Source organism: Chionomys nivalis, chromosome 25 (genome assembly GCF_950005125.1).
Source record: "Chionomys nivalis chromosome 25, mChiNiv1.1, whole genome shotgun sequence".
NCBI classification, from domain to species: Eukaryota; Metazoa; Chordata; class Mammalia; order Rodentia; family Cricetidae; genus Chionomys; species Chionomys nivalis.
Window position 1 is genome coordinate 1456390 of NC_080110.1, and position 20657 is coordinate 1477046.

General features: G+C 45.6%; 1 long non-coding RNA gene across 1 annotated transcript in view; it reads right to left on the reverse strand.

Moving 5' to 3' along the window:
• Window positions 1-20068: 20068 nt before the first annotated feature.
• LOC130866621 (uncharacterized) overlaps window positions 20069-20657 on the reverse strand; it is a 29033-nt gene continuing 28444 nt past the window's right edge. Inside the window, exon 3 of the long non-coding RNA XR_009056358.1 lies at window positions 20069-20159. This is a non-coding gene — a long non-coding RNA (uncharacterized LOC130866621). The remainder of the gene's footprint in view (window positions 20160-20657) is intronic.

Consider the following 20657-nt stretch of genomic DNA (forward strand, 5'->3'; position numbering starts at 1 on the left):
GAGAATCTCGTTATAGGCTCCTGGATGTGTATTCATATTGAAATTGTTAAATTTATCATATCCAGATACATACAGAAAGCCCCATATCCAAATGCTCCGGGGTTTTAAATTTCAGAAAAGATGTAGCTTCTGCCATTTTAAGTTGCCTTCGTATTTATCAGTAAGGTTTTCTTAATTGCTATTTTTTTACATTTCAGATATAAATGAGAGATCTGGTTCAATTCTCTTGTTTCATAAATGAGAAAAGAGGAGCCCAGGGATAGTCCATGACCTAGTTTAAGTATCACCTTCCCCAGTGGACTTCCCAAGTTTTCTCTCCCTGTATGCTAAAGAGATGCCCTTCCTCTGTTTCAGAACTTGGTGATAGAAGACTCTGAACTACTTACGGGGAGACCATCCTCCCTGCATCCCAGGGCCTCTACCCAACTACTTATGGGAGACCATCATCCCTGCACCCAACAAGTAAACCCCAGAGCCTTCTTGCCCAAAACTGTATCACTCAACCACCTCTGTCTGCAAGGGAGACTGAGGAAGTCACTACAGTTTTTCCTTGGTAGCTGTGGGGATAGATTCAGGTCCCCTTCAGATAACAAAATCTACAGCTGCCTAAGGATACCATATACAATAGCATAGCAGATGCACAGATCCTATGAATGCGCCCTGTTTATTTTATATCTTCTCTAGGTGACTTTTAAAACCTGAAATTTGAAATGAAATTTATGCCCTGGCAATGCCGAAGCAGGCATGGGCAGCCTGCATATGGTGGTTCTTTTGAACTTGTCCATGTTGGGGTTCATGGTCTAACTTGATGAGGATGACTGACCAGGTCTCTTCCTCTAAAGGGCACCAGGTCTCATTACAGATGGTTGTGAGCCACCATGTGGTTGCTGGGAATTGAACTCAGGACCTTTGAGAGAGCAGGCAGTGCTCTTAACTGTTGAGCCATTTCTCCAGCCCCCACTTTTAAAAGCTAATACAATATAAATGCTATGCAAACAGCAATTTACGGCGACACTTCGAGAACAGAGACAAAAACTGGTACGTGCCCACAACCGTGCGGCTAGAACATGAACAAGATGTGAGGGGATTTGTTCAAGCACGTGATGCAGGGGACAGAAATTCAGGACACGTTCCTTAGTGTGTAAATTCAGGAGAGAGTTCAATGTGTGACAAGTCCAAATCTTGTGTTTTGGAACTTTCTAGAATTCTTTTCTGGATCTTTTTAACTGCGTCCGATTGAACCCACTGGGATGGGAGCCATGAATACGGCAAACCCACCATACTTAGCTGGCCACATTGCCTCTGGAAACAAAGTCGGGGCTTTACAAGCAGAGACTGGACCGTGGGTATTTGGCTACTCGGTGCCTGCTGCAACTCAGGACATCATAAAAATATCTGTAGACTGGAAAACTAAGATTCCCAGGATTGTAGGACAAAGATTTGGGTTTGCGCGTGCAAAATTCCAGCCTGTTACCTGTCCTCCTTCCTACCTCTTCCTCTGTGTCTAGCACCCAGTTTCATGAGCACTGATTCTCTTTCCCCACAGCCTCCATCCTCTCTCTGCGGTATCTGAACTCCCTCAAAGACGCACAATAATCCTGCTGAGGATTTTCTCTCCATTCCCACAGTATTTACTCAGATACCTTCATAATAGACAGATGACATTGATAGGGGTCTGATAAATATAAATCTTGGAGAGTTGCAAGGATTTCCTAGTCTTTTCTTCCCCTCTTCCCTCACTTCTGGACTTACATTTATCATGGCAGGTAACTGTATCTCACCCAACACTACAGAGTTATTAATAACTCGCCCTGCTGAATAAATCAGAGACCCTGAAAAACTGCGGAGTAAGCGTTTGCCGTGCACACGTGGGATTTGCCGAGTTCCCACATCTGAAGGTCTAATATTAGGATTCACACGCTGTGCCTGGCTCTGCCAGAGGAGAAAGTGTTTCCCGTCTTCTCGACTTTGAAAATAGGGTATAGTTTGCATGCAAACAAGTCTATGTGAGTATAGTGGCTTTAAATAAATCACCAGGAAACTAGGCTTCAGTAAGCAGTAAGAAACACATTTCCAGGACAATTTCAGATGCAAGGGCAACAAATAAATAAATGTCTAAGGATTTGCCTGTAGTCTGGGATGAAAAGCCAGAAGGCTGCTTTTCAGGTTGGGCTACCCTTAAACACAAACAGTGTGACTTTGTGAACCCCTTTAGTACACGGTGGGGCTCCATCCTCCTTCCTCACTCACACTTCCTTATTTGGATTCTGCGTGTCTTCCTTAAGTACTGCTACCCAGAATGCTAATTTGTGGTGTTATACGATGGTCAGATTCCACAAAAAGCCTGGTAATATTTTGCCAGTGCTTCAAGCTGATTGTTTAATTTTAATTGCCATAAAATTATGATTATTTAGGCACCTTGGTGGGGGTCTTGGAATTTAGACTTGTGATCATTAGGGATATATTCATTTGCGTTCTATTTTCGCAGTTGTGTGCCTTGAGTTTTGAAAGAGAATCTTACGATATGGTCCCGACTGACCTCAACCCCGCTGCCTCTCTCCAGCCTCTGCTCCCAAAAGCTAGGACTGTAGATATGCGCCACCATGCTAGCTTGAATCTTGTTGTTGTACTTAATGTTTTATCGTAAGCAATAGTCTGCATTTGCGGAAGAGCTTCATAATTATGATTCTGACGGTGACAGGTTATCCCATTTGGGTGATAGATGACAAACCTAGACTCGGCCTTCTCTTCTTCTCACTCTTGACATCCGGTTCTTCAGCACACCTTGGGAGCTCCCTCTCCAGATTATATGTGGAGCCCAACATCTCACCACCTCCTCCTAGTTACTATTCACATTATTAGGACAAAATATCTGACAGAAGCGACTGAGGGGGTTGTCGTGGCTCACAGTCCAAGGGCACAGACTGCCCCAGCAGAGCAGCTGGCCACAGCCTGTGTGCAGCCAGGAGGCAGAGAGCAGCAGACGCTGGTGCTCGACTCTCCTTCTCCTTTGTATCCAGCCCAGGCCGCCGGCACATGGAGCAGGTTCCCTCTACCCTACCACGGTCTGTTGCCTAGATTATGTCCCTGCTGCTCCTACCGGCGTCCTCATTTCCTGGCCACGCTGGTGTGGATTTTCATTGGGAGTAGTCCTTCCAAATCAGTAAGTCATAGCCCACTCCTTCTCTTGTCGAGCCCCCATCCCAGCCCCGGCAGCTTTGCACGAGGGAGGAGTCGCCGTCTTTCCTACGACCTGAGAATCGGCAGGGCCTGGTCTCCTTCTCTGATCCCATCCTCAGCAGCTCTATACCTGCTGCACTGGTCCTCCTGCTGCTCTTGCTGATGTCGCCCATGCTTCCCAGCCACTGCCCCTCTGCTCTGGTCCATCATCTCCCATGCTTCCAGACAGTTGTCCTTATTTTTAGATCTTTGGTCACACGCCACTTTATCAGATAGCTCTCCTCTGACAACCCTATCTAAAACTGCAACTGTGCCTCTTAAGGTTTGCTTTCCAGCACCTGACATAGTATTTTGCCACTATTTGTGCAACAACAAGGAAAACCCACACGGATGGGGATGTTGCTCATTGCTACCGTGCCCGTGCCCGAAACAGTCAGTACACGATAACTCGGTGAGTTAATTAAACCACTTGATGAACACAGGATGTCAGGTCTCGTGGTAGAACACTCAGGAGAGTATGTCTGGAGATGAAGCAAGACAGGTGAAGGGCTTCTGTCATAAGGACCCCTGTGTGCTGCGTTAGAACTTTGAACCTCATCAGCACCACATCAGAAACCAAAGAAAAGCTTTAATCAGGGAGATGACAAATCATATTTGCATTTAAAAAGTAAAGCCTACTGCCAACGGAGAAAATATTTTTGATATGAAAGCGCTAGAAGCAGTGAGGAGGTTTTTATACACACCCGTAAGAGACAAAACTTACAAATAGGATTAGCCAGCTTGGCGCTATAGTGCTCACTGGTAGGAGTACATGCTGAGTAGTTATGAAGCCCTGAGTTCAATCCTCAGCGTGTGCAAATGCACGGGTGTGCGGGCACACACACACACACACAAGACACACACACACTCACACATCTACACAACTGAATTATCATGTGATCTAGACATTCTGCTCCTGAGTGTACAACCAAAAGAATCATAAACAGCCTAATATCACTCTGCAGGAGGACACTCTAAACCGGTTAAAAGCCTACGACTGGGAGGTGCTAGGTGCTAGTGGGGAAATTAGAGCTGTTGTTTCGGTAAATGGACACGAAATGCCTGTCAAACTGCCTTCTAATTAACCGTGTTTATGTCCACCACAGAATAGTGCTGGCGTCAGCTTTGGTGATCAGTGGTGACAACAGAGAATCAACTACAGAGAGTAAACAATTATTGAACGCCTAGCCATTAATGGGATATCTACAATGCCTCCTCCATGTCTGGGGGAACATTGCTGAAAGAGGATCAAAAAGAAGGTAAAATCTAAAGAAGGACACGGGGAAGAGGGAGTTAAAATAGCCAGGGAACCAGAGGAACAAAATGATTCTAAGATGGAAGGAACAGACACTGGTGTCAGAAGCTATAGTACGGTCAGGAAAACCTCTAGACTCTGGGAAGACAGACGAAGAGAACCTTTATAGGAGCAACTTGGAAAGTGTGATAGATTTTAAAACCAAATGCAGTGAGACTACTAAGAAGAAGTAGACATCAAGCCACGAATGGGAATTTGAGAAGAAAATTGCAATATGAATATGCATACCATATAATCTCCTATAATGCAGACCTTCGATCTTGAAGAAGGAAAAAAAATAAACCTAATCAGCCGGGGACACCATTTAATTTTGGTGACGACTAAGTACCAAGTGACATGGGAGACAGCCACCTACTTGTCCCTGAATAAACAAACAGCATAGCTGGGTTAGAAGAAATTACATCCACAGGCTGGGGTTGTGGTTTAGTGGTATATCTCTTGCCTGGCACGCCTGAGGCTTTGGATTTAGCCCGAGAGAGAGAGAGAGAGAGAGAGAGAGAGAGAGAGAGAGAGAGAGAGAGAGAGAGAGAGAGACAAAGAGAGACAGGGGTGGGGGAGGAAGAAAATCGGACCGGTGTGATAATTTTCACTGTTTCTTCCTTTTCTCAAAAATCAATAACAGAAGTCCGGCTTATTCTGGGAAACCTCTTTGGCTTCTAGGGATGTAAGTACAAATCTTTAGGTGCTTTTCAGGGGAGTTTCACTTTAAAAAAAAAAAAGATGAATTCTTGGGTTTTGGTTTTTCTTTCTTTCCAGAAAGACAATGTCAGAGCTAGATCCCTGGGAGCCAGATGAGGCCAGGCGGACTACATTGAGACTCAAGCCATTTACTGACGATGACAAGGCAGAAATTTACCCAACTCCCAGGTGCTGTGGTAAAGATACCGTGCCTTCTCTGAAATAGTGTCCCGCAGGATTCCTTTTGTTGTGATTTTTGTTTTAGTTTTTGTTAAGACAGGCTCTCCTTACATAGCCGAGCCTGGCCTTGAACTTATTGTGTGACTGAGGATGATCTCCCCACCTCCACCTCCCTAGTGCTGGGATTACAGGCTTACGTGAGAAGACAAACCCCTACTAGGTTGTAGTTAGACTGCCGCCATTTGGCGTATGAAGAGATGTGTCATCGTAAACACCTGATTTTGAATTACGATTCTGTTCGGCTCTGGCCTTCTCAAGAGCAACCACAAAACTGCTGCAGTTTCAACAGCATGGCAAAGTCAGCTGCTGGAGAAATAGCTTTCCTGGGTGGCTGGTGGCTGAAATTCCTGGGGTAGTGGCCTAAGATTGACTATACGGCCACAGTCATTTTAAACATCAAATGTCCTTGCGAGTTACCCCTGGGGGCTAAAAAATTCTTCCTGGAGTCCATCTGGGTTGTGTTCTAAGTGAGAAAGCAACATGATATGGATGAAGTCTGGCAGGGAGGAGGCATCTCCCGATAGAACCCAGATTCCAGCACCAAGACCAGTGGAGGGGCCATACTCACCCAGTTCATTATTTGCCTTAGGGTTGACCTGCATGAGGGGCCAATGCTTTAATAATGGCCTACGTAACCCTCCAAGCAAATCGATGCACACTTCACTTACAGGATTTCATTTAATCCTCATAACACAGCTGTGCACTTAGATGGATGGCACTGGCCTCGTCCCCTTGAGGGAAATCTAAGGCACAGAGGTTAGGTAAACAAGAGACTTGAAACCAGAGCTAACTAATGATAGTTTTAATAACGAGCCGGCCTATAGCATGCGCCAAGCATTTAACATGTATTAAATGTATTACATTTAACAACTTCCTGAGGTAGGGACAGCTCACATCCCCATTTTATTGAAGGGGAAACTGAAAAGGTTAATGAATTTGCCTGCACGCAGATGCCTTGCGGTACCTGGAACATGGACTCACATTTGCTTCACTTCAGATCTGGGAAAGAGTGATGGGAGACGTTTTTAAAGCTTTCTTCAAAACCCTTCACTATTTGTAGTGTGTGTGTGTGTGTGTGTGTGTGTGTGTGTGTATGTGTTACAGGTACATGGGTGTGTTGACACTGATAAACAGAAGGTCAGAAGAAGAGGATGCTGGGTATCTCCCTCTGTCACTCTCTGCCTTACTCTTTTAAGATGGGGGTCTCTTCCCAAACCAGACGCTTGCTGTTTAGAGCACCTGGCTGGCCAGGGAGCTCCCAGGGATCTGCCCATCTCTGCAACCCAATGTCGGGTTTCAAGTGTGAGCAGTCATGTTTAGCTTCCTAAGCAGGTTTTGGAGACTTGACCTCAGGTCCTCATGCTTGCACACTGTCTTAGTCAGGGTTTCTTTTCCATGAAAAGACACCATGATCTCGATAACTCTGATAAGGAAAACATTTAATTGAGGAAAACTCTCATAAGGAAAAGCTTACAGATTTGGGGGCTCAGTCCATTATCATCAGTGCCAGAGCATGGTGGTACGCAGGCAGACATGGTGCTGGATACATCTTGGTTTGCAGGCAACACTAAATCGGCTGAAACACTGGGCAGTATCGTGAGCATAGAAAATGTCAAAGCTGGCCCCCCACAATGACACACTTTCTCCAATAAGGAAATACCCACTTCAAAAAAGCCACACCTCCTAATAGTGCCACTCTCTATGAAGATTATGGGGGCCAATGACGTTCAAACTACCACACACAGCAAACACCCACTGAGCCAGCTTCCCAGTCCCTACACCTTACTCCTCAACCCACCAGAAAACTAAAAAACAAAGAACACCACGCTGTATATCTTGAATTTCCAAAGATAGATTCCTGTTAAAAGCAAACAGTACATAATGCCATTCTTTGGACATTAAGGCACCCAAAAGACGGCGCCTCTCATTATTCTCTTTATTTTACAAACTGGGAAACAAAGAGTCACATGACTTTCCCAAATACAACTAAGGGGTCAAAACCGTGGCCCTTTAACAAAGGCGGGCCCTCAGCTTGATTCCAGATGAAGAGGCCTGGAGCATTGCTGCAGAATCCAGACCCGGGACTTCAAAACTTTTAAGGTGAAATTTTGTCTTCCCTCTTCCCTTCCCACCTTTGAAACAAAGGTTCATTTGTCACTCCTGAGGAACTCAGCCATTGCAGCAGGTAGCCTAGGAACGACGAGTGTGCTTTAAACACCCAGGAGCTGGGGCCAGAGCTGCCTGCACAGAAAAGTAGAGTCATGGATCATACTGACATCTGAACAACACCTTGGAAGAAGGAGAAAAGGAAAGGCCTGTGTTTCCTCTGTCAGCTGCTACTCTCTGGCTCCAGGGCATGTTCACTTTCTCTCGCAGCAAAGTCACTGGGGGGAATGAAGGAGACGCTCAAGGAATCCCAGACTGAGGCTGGAATGGCAGGCATCCTGGCACATCAGGGCAGGCTCCCTGAGAAAGCCCTTGGTCTCTCCTCCTCAGCGAGCCTCTTTTCCTGTTCTCTCAAGCTGAGGGCTCTAAAAAGGGCAATGCCTCGGAGCCTTTGCCCCACCTTATTAAGCCAGCCTCAATAACTCAACTTTAATTGCATGTGTAGGTCAGCGCTTGTTTTTGCTTGTCTTCAAGCTCTCTGATAACGTTTAAAATAAAATTAAAACCACAGCGAGAAGCCATTCTCTACTTTCCAAACACTAAAAGGTTTTCTAGTAGTAATCACTTAAAATTCATGGAATGATATCCTCAAAGTCAGCAGGCAGAAATAAAGAGTGGCACACAGCTCGTCAAGGGCCTTAAAATATGCAAATTACCTGATCCACTGATTTTCTTGAAAATTTAGCCTAAGAAATGAGTAGGAAGATAAACCATGATTGATGGGAAAGAATATCATAGCAATCTGTTGAAATCTATGTTTGAAGTCTATCCTGAACCAGTTCCACCTACACTCACCCCTGAACAAATTTTTACACACACACACACACACACACACACATGGTTTAACTGGCATCTTCTTACCCATCACAGTCCCCTGGCGACCACGGATAGGAGAAGTCTGGAGTTCTGACCCAAGTGGACCCAAACCAGACTCTTCAGACACCCTTCGCCAATCAGCATTTACGAGGACAGAGATGAATGGCTATTTTTCAAATTGGGTTTCTCGAATGCGTGGGAAATGGTGCGGACAGAGACATCACACATCTTCTACACACTATCGGCTACACAAATTGTGGATCCCTACAGGGAACTGCAGGGCTGTGACACTGGCAGCTGCAGCTCAAGCACTCTGTATAGAACGTCCTGCTAAGATCACATCCTCCCTGCATCCGCCATGTTCTCTCTCATTTTCTAATCAAACTCCTTAAAAAAGACTAAACTTACCATCCCTCTCTCCTTTTTTCTAGAATTTAGCAAAGTTGATCTTTGTAGCTGCCTGGTCTGTTGGCCTAGACCTTGTGTGCAGCATTTGACACAGGCCTCCATGATGCTGGAATTCTTCTATTTCCTTGTCTTCCACCTCACCCCATTTACCGTTTCTGTGCCTTCTCAAATCCTGGTTCCCTGCCATCCTCCCTACTTAGAGATATGGCAGTGCCCCAGAGCTCAGCCCTTTGACTTGCGAGCCTTTCTTTTCACATTCCCTAGTAATGTCGACACATCACAATGGTTTTCAACATTTCCAGCTGAAATGTTGTGTGGGTTTTTTTCCCTGACTCCCACACCAAGCTACAAACTCTGTTTCTTCATTTGGCCGTCCAATGGGCATCTCAAGACCATCTGAGTGTCTAAATTCCCCCTGTGTCCCAATACTTATCCTAAAACACACTCTTTCTCCATTTTTCCAGCCTAATCAAACAGCCAATGATTCACTTTGTTGCTCAAGTTCATATCTAAGTAGGAGCTACCCCTGCACGATAGGGAAACCATCTTCTGGTTTTCTTGCCACACTAAATAGGCAGCCTTGATCAGAAGGAGGCCTCGAGCCAGTCACAGAAGAGAGAGAACTCAGGAAGAGTAAGCACAGACTATGAATTTATGGCAACGTGTACAATATACCAAGACCTTGTCAATTAACAAGACAAGGCAGAATACAGGAGTGGAAACAGGAACTGTACAGTGTTTGGGCCCTGATGACCAGAAGGCAATGTGGCCAAGAGCAGCTGCCGTTTGGCCAAATGCAGGTCCATGTGCACACGCTAGCATGACAAGCATAGTGCCTGACACCCTCACCTGTTCTTCCCCAGACCACGCGGCACCCTCTGGGATGAAGGCCGGCTAAGAATGACGTCAGGCATAGCTCAAACACCCCTCTCTTTATGTCTTTATGACTACTCCTGAGAAAGCACGGTGTATTTCTAGGACTCAGGAAAAGGGCAGAGGACTTGACCCCCTGATCCTTTCCAGCCCAGGCAAAGTAAGTGTCTGACAGAATTGCAGCCGGATGTCTTCGGCACAGCTACGGCAGGGGCTGGAAGCAGTCGGGGCGAACATAAAAGGCAGTAAGCATGAATTCTTGGAACTCTTTACCAGGGTAATGTTCGACTGGGTAACCCGCCTTCAGGGCCCGGAGTCTTGGGGGTCTGTCTTAATTAGGGTTTCCTTTTTTTTTTTTTTTTTTTTGAATTTTTCGAGACAGGGTTTCTCCGTAGCTTTTGGTTCCTGTCCTGGAACTAGCTCTTGTAGACCAGGCTGGCCTCGAACTCACAGAGATCCGCCTGCCTCTGCCTCCCGAGTGCTGGGATTAAAGGCGTGCGCCACCACGGCCCGGCTAGGGTTTCCATTTTTATAAGAAAATACCACCTGATCGAAAGCACACATTTGGCTGGGAAGGAAAAAGTTTGTTCCAGCTGACACTTCCACATGAAAGTCCATCATCCAAGAATGCTGAGACAGAACTCGAGGCAGGAACTGAGCAGAGGCTATGGAGGAGTGTGCTTACCTTGCTAGCCAGGGCCTGCTGGGCCTGCTTCCTTTATTCAGCCCCAGGCCATCAGTCCAGGGATGGCTCCACCCACAGTAAGCTGGGCCCTCCCACATCAATCACTAACAAAGAAAATTCTCTATAGATTTGACCACAGGTCAATCTGACGGGTCACTTTCTCAGCTGAGGTGTTCACTTCTCAGATAACTCTAGCTTGGGTCAATTTGGCAAAAAATAAATAAATAAATAAATAAATAAATAAATAAATAAATAAATAAATAAAACTAACCAGGACGGTTTCTATCTGCCTCAAACTTTCTGCGGGCAAGACTCAAGACTGAACCGCACATTAGTCAGAGGTTTTCACAGAAAAGGAACCCTCAGTGTGGGGAGGGAGTCAGAGGGCGCGCAAGCTAAGGAACGCAACTGCAAAGGCGTGGCAAGTCCACAGACTGCTGGGATTGGGCCAAAAGGCTGAGGAAGGCGTGGCCATCCATCCTACATGAAGCTCATTAGGCAACAGAATCCTTCCTTGTTTTGGGAACTCAATCTTTGCTGGATGGATCATCGTATGAATTTCCTACAAAAATAGGTCTGAACGCAAAGAAAAAGAATAAGATACTTTAAATAAAAAAACGAAGTGTATGCTTGCGTAGAAGGAGAGCGGAGAGGAGGGGTCAGGAGACAAGAAAGAATGACATCATAAAAATAGTCCTCCTCTTAGAAGCTTCCTTCGGGGTTGCTTTTAATGTTTGCTTATTTAGTTTATTTTTTATGCATGCATATGTATGCCTGAGTACATGTCTGTGCACAATGTGCATTCAGGAGCCCTCAGAAGTCAAAGGGCATCGATCCCTCAAACTGGAGTTACAAGCAGTTGTGAGCAGCCCTGTGAGTGCCGGGAACTGGACCCAGCTCTTCCGGAAAAACGGCCTGTGTGCTCTTGCCCACGGAGTCATCTCTCCGGTCCCCTCCCTCTGGGCTTTGCCCAAGTCACCAGGATAACTTGAGTCCTTTGCTCCTAAATTCTTCATGCTTGCTGTCATCTATGATTTGACCCTTTCTGTTTGTCTTTCTGTCTGACCTCTGAGACGGAATCTGATTAGCCTTATAATAAATGCTTATAGGAAAACACCAAGACTTTCCTCCTAGTGGATGAGCAGATTGCCTCTGTGTTCATTTCTCAAACTTAGCCTGTCATTCTGTGTTTATAAAATCGTAAATTCTAGAGCAGGGTAGCATCTGGAGGTTCGTCAACTCCACCTGTCTGGGTCCTGGGAAATCAAGGCCCAAAGATGTTGAGCAGAAATGAGCCTCAGCCCCAGTTCATCTATTCCCACTTTCTCTGAAGCATCATGGGAAGAAAGCATAGGATCCCAGGCAGGATATCTATCGAATCCCCTCCCACAGACAGAGAGGGATACACCTCTCTCCACACCCTGCACATTCGTTACTGTGGGATTTATTGGCTCAACTTGGTTGGAGTTAAAATGGCTCACGTGACTGAGTTGGCCCTGGTGAGGGATCAGCAAAAAAGAGACTGGAGCTTCTTTGATGATCGTCAGGAGCTGTCCCTGAAGGGCTAAGACACGGGGCCAATTTTGGACGACGGTTCTGATTGCTGGATAAATCACAGCAGGAAATTGAAATGAGCGGTGTGGAGGGCACCGGCAGGGTACATTAAGGGGAAGTAAACAGTCCTGTCTGCCTTAGAGAAATCACTGCATCCAAGCAGAGAGGATCGTGCACGCTGTCCAGGGAAATAAGGAGGGACGAGGAAAAAGAGAAACGTAGATATGAGATACATAAATCAAAATGATAAAGTGGTGATAGAGGAGGTGCAGAATTAAAAGGAAGGAAGAGAATGATAGCAGAAGATAAAACTGAATGGAGACGCAGATTGCAAGAACAAGGAAAAAAATCAGAAATATATTTACCTCTCGATAGTTCCCTGGCTTGGTGATTTATTCGTAGAGTCTTTTTCATGCCAGGTTAGATTGACATGACCACAAAGCACAGAGCTCCTGTCTTTTCTCCTTGCCAGCCAACATTTGCCCAGAGAATGCAAATGTGATAATAAAAAATGATCAAAGGACAACGTTCATTGTAGTCATAGCTGTCAATAAGTCATAAATAACTTACGCCGGGCAGTGGTGGCGCATTCCTTTCATCCCAGCACCCGAGAGGCAGAGAGAAATGAATCTCTGTGAGTGCGAGGCCAGCCTGGTCTACAGAGTGAGTTCCAGGACAGCCGGCGCTACCAGAGAAACCCTGTCCCAAAATTAACTAAATAATTAGAACAAACTTTTTCATTGATTTCAAACATTGACTGAGCATTTAATATGTACCAGGCACTATGCAAGATATAGCACTGGCCAGAATTGCTGCAGCCCCTATTCCTCATGTGCTAACACTCTAACAAGGGGACAATGTGATATACTACATAGCCACCTCAAAGGAATTTGGGGTATCAGCCACATTACAACTTGGATGTCCCACAAGACTCAGCCACATTTAGTAGAAAGCTTAAATAAAAGAGACTCAAACAAATAGGGGTTGTTTTTATACTCATGTAATAAAATCTAAGCAAATACTGATATACTTTTCATACATGAAAAAAAATATGAATGTAGATAGTCTATAAAAGATGCAACTCCTCAAAATCACACAAAGACCCAGCATGAATCTGTTGATCTAGACAGGCAGTGTGGCCCAGGGCTCCATGAAGGGATGTCCACCCCAGGTTGCTTGAATTGCTATTTGCTTAAAAGCTCTTATCAAATATTATTCTTAAATCTTGGCCCTGCTACGCATTAGCTGCCTAACATTGAGAAAGGAGCTCAATGTCTCTCCAGTTCTTCAATTTCTTATCAGTGAAGTGGATGGAAATAGCAGGCCCTCTCGCCTAAGTCGCTCGTAAGAATTAATTTATGCGAACTTCCAGAATAGCACAGTGAACATGGAAGGGTCATTGAAGGGCTGCTATGTGTTTAATGTGCTGGGTTTGTATCCTCATTCTTGGCCTCTCGTGACCTGTGTCAAGGAGTATACCCAGCTTCAGGCACCATGAGATGCTCAAGACAAGAATGTTAAAAACTGTCTCTAGCTTCGTACCATGAGTTGGTTGTGGAAATTACAAGACACGGGGCTAGTAGAAGGTCTTTAGATCATTGAGGATACTCTTGAAGATTATGCGGCCCTGCCCCTTTCTTTTCTGCTTCGTGGCCACCAAGTAAGCAGTTTGGCTCTACCATGGGCTCCTACTGTGGTGTGTTGCCTTTTCAGAGGGTCAAAAAGCAGAAGGACCCATTGGTCATAAAATTCAACCTTGAAGACAATGAGCCAATTTGAACTTTTTCAGTCTATAACCATCTCAGGTGTTTGTTACAGTGATGGAGCCTTAACCACTACAATAGCTGAATACAGTTAACCACTGCAGTAGCTGAATACAGTTAACCACTCCAGTAGCTGAATGCAGTTAACCACTCCAGTAGCTGAATACAGTTAACCACTACCATAGCTGAATACAGTTAACCACTCCAGTAGCTGAATACAGTTAACCACTACCGTAGCTGAATACAGTTAACCACTCCAGTAGCTGAATACAGTTAACCACTGCAGTAGCTGAATACAGTTAACCACTACCGTAGCTGAATACAGTTAACCACTCCAGTAGCTGAATACAGTTAACCACTCCAGTAGCTGAATACAGTTAACCACTCCAGTAGCTGAATGCAGTTAACCACTCCAGTAGCTGAATGCAGTTAACCACTCCAGTAGCTGAATACATCGCTATCATGTTGCCATTCCTAACTACAGCTCAACTTCTCAGAGGTACCCAAGTTATCAGCAGCCCTCGCCAACCACAACCGGCAGTTTTCTTGTGCCCCGCCTCTCTCCTAAGCTTTCTCTTCGGCTGGTTGTCTCTGCTACATTCTACCAGCTGTTCCATCACTAAGGGCCCAGAACGATTTTTGGATAAGATTAAATTGATTGACTTTGAGGAAAGCAGGTTGTTCTTCATAATGTATGCCTCTCCGCCCCCACAATATATTTCTCCCTTGCATCTGCTGAGCAACCCTAACAACACAAACCAAGAAGGCGCTGAATCAAGTCCAGGCAGTTGTCAGAACTGCACTTTCACTTGGACCATGGGGTCCATAAGATCCAACACTGCTTGACAGATCGCTTGCTAATGGGTGGAGATGTCTGAAGGCTTTAGCAGGTCCCCTAGAGGTCAGTGGTCGTACCCCCTCTGAGGGTCACTATCAGATATCCTGCGTATCAATATTTACACTACAATTGTTAACAGTAGTTAAAGGAAGGTTATAAAGCAGCAATGAAATAATTTTAAGGTTGGGGGATCACCACAACAGGAGTAACTGTATTAAATGGTCGCAGAATTAAGAAGGTTGAGAATCACTGCTATAGGTGAAGAGAGAGAGGAGAGAGAGAGAGAGACTGTTTCTGGAGGACCTCCCCTGATCTAGATAAGCAAATACACACACACTCACATACACACACACACACTTATTGGTTCTGTTTCTGGAGGACCCTCCCTGATCTAGGTGAGCACATTCACATACACACATACATGCCTGCCTGCACACACACACGCACGCACACAGGCACACACACCGCTATTGGTCCTGTTTCTGGAGGACCTCCCCTGATCTAGGTGAGCACATTCACACACACACACACACACACACACACGCACACACAGGCACACACACCGCTATTGGTCCTGTTTCTGGAGGACCTCCCCTGATCTAGGTGAGCACATTCACACACACACACACACGCACGCACACACACCACTATTGGTCCTGTTTCTGGAGGACCTCCCCTGATCTAGGTGAGCACATTCACATACACACATACATGCCTGCCTGCACACACACAGGCACACACACCGCTATTGGTCCTGTTTCTGGAGGACCTCCCCTGATCTAGGTGAGCACATTCTCACACACACACACACACGCACACACACAGGCACACACACCGCTATTGGTCCTGTTTCTGGAGGACCTCCCCTGATCTAGAACACTTCTGTGATCCTTTTCTCTTCGTGTCCTAGTCTGGTTTTGTTTTTGATCACTCTGATAAACACCACGACCCAAAGCAACTTACAGAGAAAAGGGGTTATTTCATCGTCTACGTTCCAGTTCATTGTTGAGACCAACTAAGGCAGGAACTCAGAGCTGGGAATGCTGGCTTGTTTTCCACTGCTTACTCAGCCTGCTTTTTCATAGAGCCCAGGATTCCTGCCCAGGGGTGGCACTACACATGGTGGGGTGGCCACCCTATGTTGATCGTAGCTCATGACGATGTCCCACAGATGAGTCCGTAGGCCGATTTAATGAAGGTAACTCCCCAACTGAAGTTCCTTCTTCCCAGATGATTCAGTTAGTGAAAAGTTGGCAAAAAGTAGCCGTCAGATCTGGTGACTGCAAGCGTTCCTCGATTTGTTTCTTCACCTTCACCGCGTGCCACCTCCCCTCCTGTCTTTTATCAGGACGCTTGTCACTGGATTTGGGAGCCACTCGTTAATCCAGAGTCATCTCATTTTGAAATTCTTATCTGTGTCTGCAAAGAAGCTTTTTGAAAACTAAGTTCACATTTACAGCTTCTAGGGATTAGAATGCAGGCCTATCTTTTTAGGCCACCATTCAATCCATGGCATCTCCTCACAGCCCATTCTCATTACTTAGCGGGGAGAATTTCATCTACTAAGCCACTCAGTGGCACTCCTATGCACCTTAAAAAGTTGGCGATGGACTTCCTTTGTGTATTGGTCAGGACTCTTGAGAGGCATAGAGCTTATGGAATGAATTGCTTTCTCTCTCTCTCTCTCTCTCTCTCTCTCTCTCTCTCCATATATAAGCATATATATGTATATGTACATATGTATGTGTATGTACATATATACGTGTACATACACACACACACACACACACACACACATATATATATATATATATATATATGATTTATTGGAATGACTTACAGGCCGCAGTCCAGCTAATTTGAAAATGGCTAGCCGTGAACAGAAAGTCCAAGAATCCAGTAGCTGCTCAGTCCCACGAGACTAGATGTCTCAGCATCTTCTGTATATTCTGGAATCCTGAAGAAGTAGGCTGCTCCAATGCCAGGGAAGGAACAAATGTGTTAGCAAGGTAAGGACAAGCAGGCAGAAAGCAAACGCTTCCGTCTCCTACGTCCATATGTAGACTTCCAGCAGAAAGTGTGGCCCAGATGAGAGGCGTGCCTTCCCTGCTTTCCCACTCTTCAAGATCCAGATCAGAGGTGTGTGTTTTCCTCGATGGCCCAGGCTAGAAGTGAACTCGCCCACTTCAAACCAAGCAGGAAATCTCTCACGGGTGTGCCCTCCACTTCTGCACTGTAGTTCATTCCAAACATAGTCGAGTTGACAACCAATCACGGCTGTCACACTTGTGTTTCAAAACAAAGTCACCCTGCACACTTCCCTGGCCTCACCCCCTGCCTCCCCGAACTCCTGCCACACAGGTCTGGTGCTCCTTCTGGAAACCCAGCACAGTTATTTCCCCTTGCCCAGGCTCACCTTCCTGTGACTCCACATTGTCATTCCGGTCATGGCTCAGGCCTCACCTCCTGAGCAATGGCTTTCCCAGAGCACTCAGCCCACACTGTAATGTTTCTCAGGTTCCCTACCTCTGTCTAGATTATGCATTTGTTTATTGGTTTACTTCCATCATCCAGGATTATAAAAATTTCGTCTTTTTCACTGTGCTATTTCTCATTGCCTAGCCACAGCAGAAGCATGAAAAATCCTCGTCTGTAACAGAAGGCACTCTGAAATAAGCGGCTAGACTCTGAGATGGATTTGTTCCTGTAGCTGTTTGCTGGAGCCCGGAGCGGAAATCAAACAGCATTAGATAGCCAAATTTTTAAGCTCAAGGAACTTTCCAGAAGCTTCTAGACATTGGGTTCAGTGACACCCAGGCAAGAATTTCTGAAAGAACCCAGAACTGGCACACAGACCTCATCTGGAACTCATCACAGCTTACATTAGATACATAGCTATGAGAAGTAAGGAGGGAAAATTTTATGTCAGGAAGGTCAGTGTTTGCAGTAGGAGAACAGCTCTTCCCGGATGCTGGGAAACCTTTTGTAACATTAAGTGACCGTGGACTGAACAGGGCCCTCCAAAGCCCCATGTTAAAGCCCTAACTCCTGGTGCAGTGGAATTGGAGATGGGGCCTTTAGGAGATAATTGAACCAGGTGGTGGTGGCGTGTGCCTTTAATCCCAGCACCTGGGAGGCAGAGGCAGGCAGATCTCTGTGAGTTCAAGGCCAGCCTGGTCTAAAGAGCGAGTTCCAGGACAGGCTCCAAAGCTACAGACAAACCTTGTCTTGGGAAAAAGAAAAAGAAGAAAATAATTGAGCCTAAAAGATGCCATGAAGACAGGCTCCTATTGACTGGATTCGTATCCTTTAAAGACACCCTCGCTTCCTCTTCACCCTGCTGCTGGGTTCTTTCTTCCTCCTTGGCCCTTGTCACTGGCATGTTAAATGATTGACTCATTTTTCTCCTTCCTTCAAAAAGGGTCGCATCTGCTTTGTTCGTTTCTATGCCTTCCGCCTGGAGTGTTTCCAAGCACATACGACTCCGCGCTACGGGGGTTTATAAACTACGTGGCTGATCAGGGAAATGGTGATCGGCCTGGCAGAAACGAGACCTGAAACTGACTCGCTAGCTGGCGTTTGTCCTCTGTTCTGCTAGAGGCATGGATAGAAACCCAGAAGAACAGAAACAAAATCACAGAGAAGCATAGGAGGAAAGTCTTAGGTTTTTAATACCCCCGACTCGCAGTTAATAAGCTATGCTTGAGCCAAGGCCTTTCAAAAGAGGCCACTGCATTCCCGAGTAAGGCTTCCACCATTTCCTTCTCCGCGGGTACCCCAGTTGCTGGGAGGTATTCAATCTGAAGCAAGGAGATAGACAGTCTGGATCCTCCATTTCAATCTTGGCATATTCATTAGCACAAGATGGTTAACAGATTCAGTGATTTGGGAACCGAAGGCTACAAGCTAAGGTCTTACATAACAGCTACCTGCTCGCCTCCCTAGTCCACCGTTCTAAAAGAAATGTTATTGTGGGTGCCAATATGCGCAAGCAACAGCGCAGACCTGGAGAGTCAGGCCAGGTAAAGTGAGACCCCCCTAAGGGGGACAGAGCAAAGCCTTTGCCTTGAAGAAATGGCAGGAGAAAGGGCGCAATTTTGCTTCCAAGCCTCAAGGTGCTGGCTTTTACGCTAAGGTAATTTCTTTCTTAGAGCGCCACCTACTGGTGCAGGGCTTTCTAGCAATGCCTAAATTCTGCTTGTACAAAGTACCTAATCTTGACTTCAGCGAGGTTTAGAAAGATTATCGCATGGTATTTAAAAACAAAATCTCTCTCATGAAGGGGGTCTCTATAGAAGCGTTACCGCTTAAAAAAAAAATAGAAGAAGAGATTCCTGGGCCTTAGCTTTTATAAGAAACAGACAGGCCTTTCATTTTGCCTTCTGCTTTCCAAAAATTCCTTGAGTTGGTAAAGCAAGCATACTCCAAAACTGAACGGAGAGATTTACATTTTAATTGCAGCGAGGGGACATCCTGCTTTAAAGAGTCCCAGGAGTAATCGAATCCTTTTCTAAAGTCAAACAAGCACTCCATCACGATTGCCTCATATGTAATTTGCTCCAAATTCAGGCCCACCTGTTCTCATAACATGGGTTCTGGGCAAATTTAAATGACAGCAGCTCACTCGCACCCTCTTTAAAAACAAGCCAAATACACTCCCAGCCCATTCCGAGCCTGCAGCGAAACCCGTGGAAGAGAATATTTACGAGGTGTTTCGCCTGCCTGGATCTGGGGATGGGGGTAGCCCAGACAGGCCCCACACTCTTGTCTTGCCCTACCCATCCTGCCTTGTCACGTGATGTGCTCAGCAGCCACCCCTCCAGGGTGCTGAAAACTCACTGTTTAGATTCCCTGATGCTGTTAGCCCATCCCCCAAATGAACAGAAGAATTTTGTGTGAGAGCCATAAGGAGGTTAGTAACTAAGGGGGAGGGGAAGGACTTCGTTATGGACCACTAGTCAGGGAAAGAAAACTCTAAGAGACTAATATCGTTGGACCTGGTAGTAATGTTATTCATATAACCAAGATCACTGAAGGCCAGGAGCCTTAAAAGACGGTGTTATACACTCTCTGCCAAGAAAAGACGGCTCTAGGGGATTCGAATATGATCTTAAGTGTAAGCGTTTTCATTGTGAGTAAATCAGAAAGAACAGATTTTAAAATCTCAATTCTACCTCATTATCCTTTAAGATGCAGGGGAAATTATTTATCCTCCACAACTTGGTCCTCTCAGCCATAAAATAGAACAAAACGAACACTCTCCTGCAGGTTGTCAAGATGGAGAGAGAATTCTTACGAGGCTTCAGAACACAGTGGTGGCTATTAGCAATAGTGACCCAAATGTCATTTTCCTTTAATAAACCCTGACAAGGACAGTCAAAGGCCAAAAAAAGACAGTAGAAAGAGCATCTAGTTAGAGCAGCAGACTGAAGGCTTCGTCTATGAATGCAAATATAATAATAATAATAATAATAATAATAATAATACCCTTACCACAAAGGGAATAAGAGGTGGTCAAGCATGAGTGGCTGTAGTCCAGGAACTCAGACTCCGGTCATCCCAAATGCCATATTCTACTGTGGAAGTAGCTTCTTGAGACTGCATCTGTTACAGAACACAGAAAGTCATAAATCAAGGAATGTAACAGACATGGTGGTGGAGACCACAGAGGGAGGTTACAGCAGAGCAAGGAAATATCTACAAAGGCCTTCGATCTACTCAAAGGCATAATTAGTTTTAGGTTGGTGGCACCTAGGGGTCTGTTAGTATTCTTGGGGATTTAGCATCTCGTCACAAAGGACATTAGATCACAAACACAGGTGGACGAGAAAGGACTATTTCGAGGTGTAAAGTAGGCCATGATAATCTTGGCCCTGGACCTGCAACGTTCCAACTCTTTCCAATCACTGAAGTTTTAATGAGTCAATCTGACTTGTAGGATGTCTAACGCAGGTGCAGCCTTTTCTCTGGGAACATCACATGTCCCAGCTCTGTTTGGAATTGCCTGTTGTTGGGACCATTTGGAGTCCTGGCCTCCAGCTGCTCTTCCCTGCTAGAGATCTTTATTTTCCTTCTGATTTGAGTTACTGAAAGCTGTGTCAG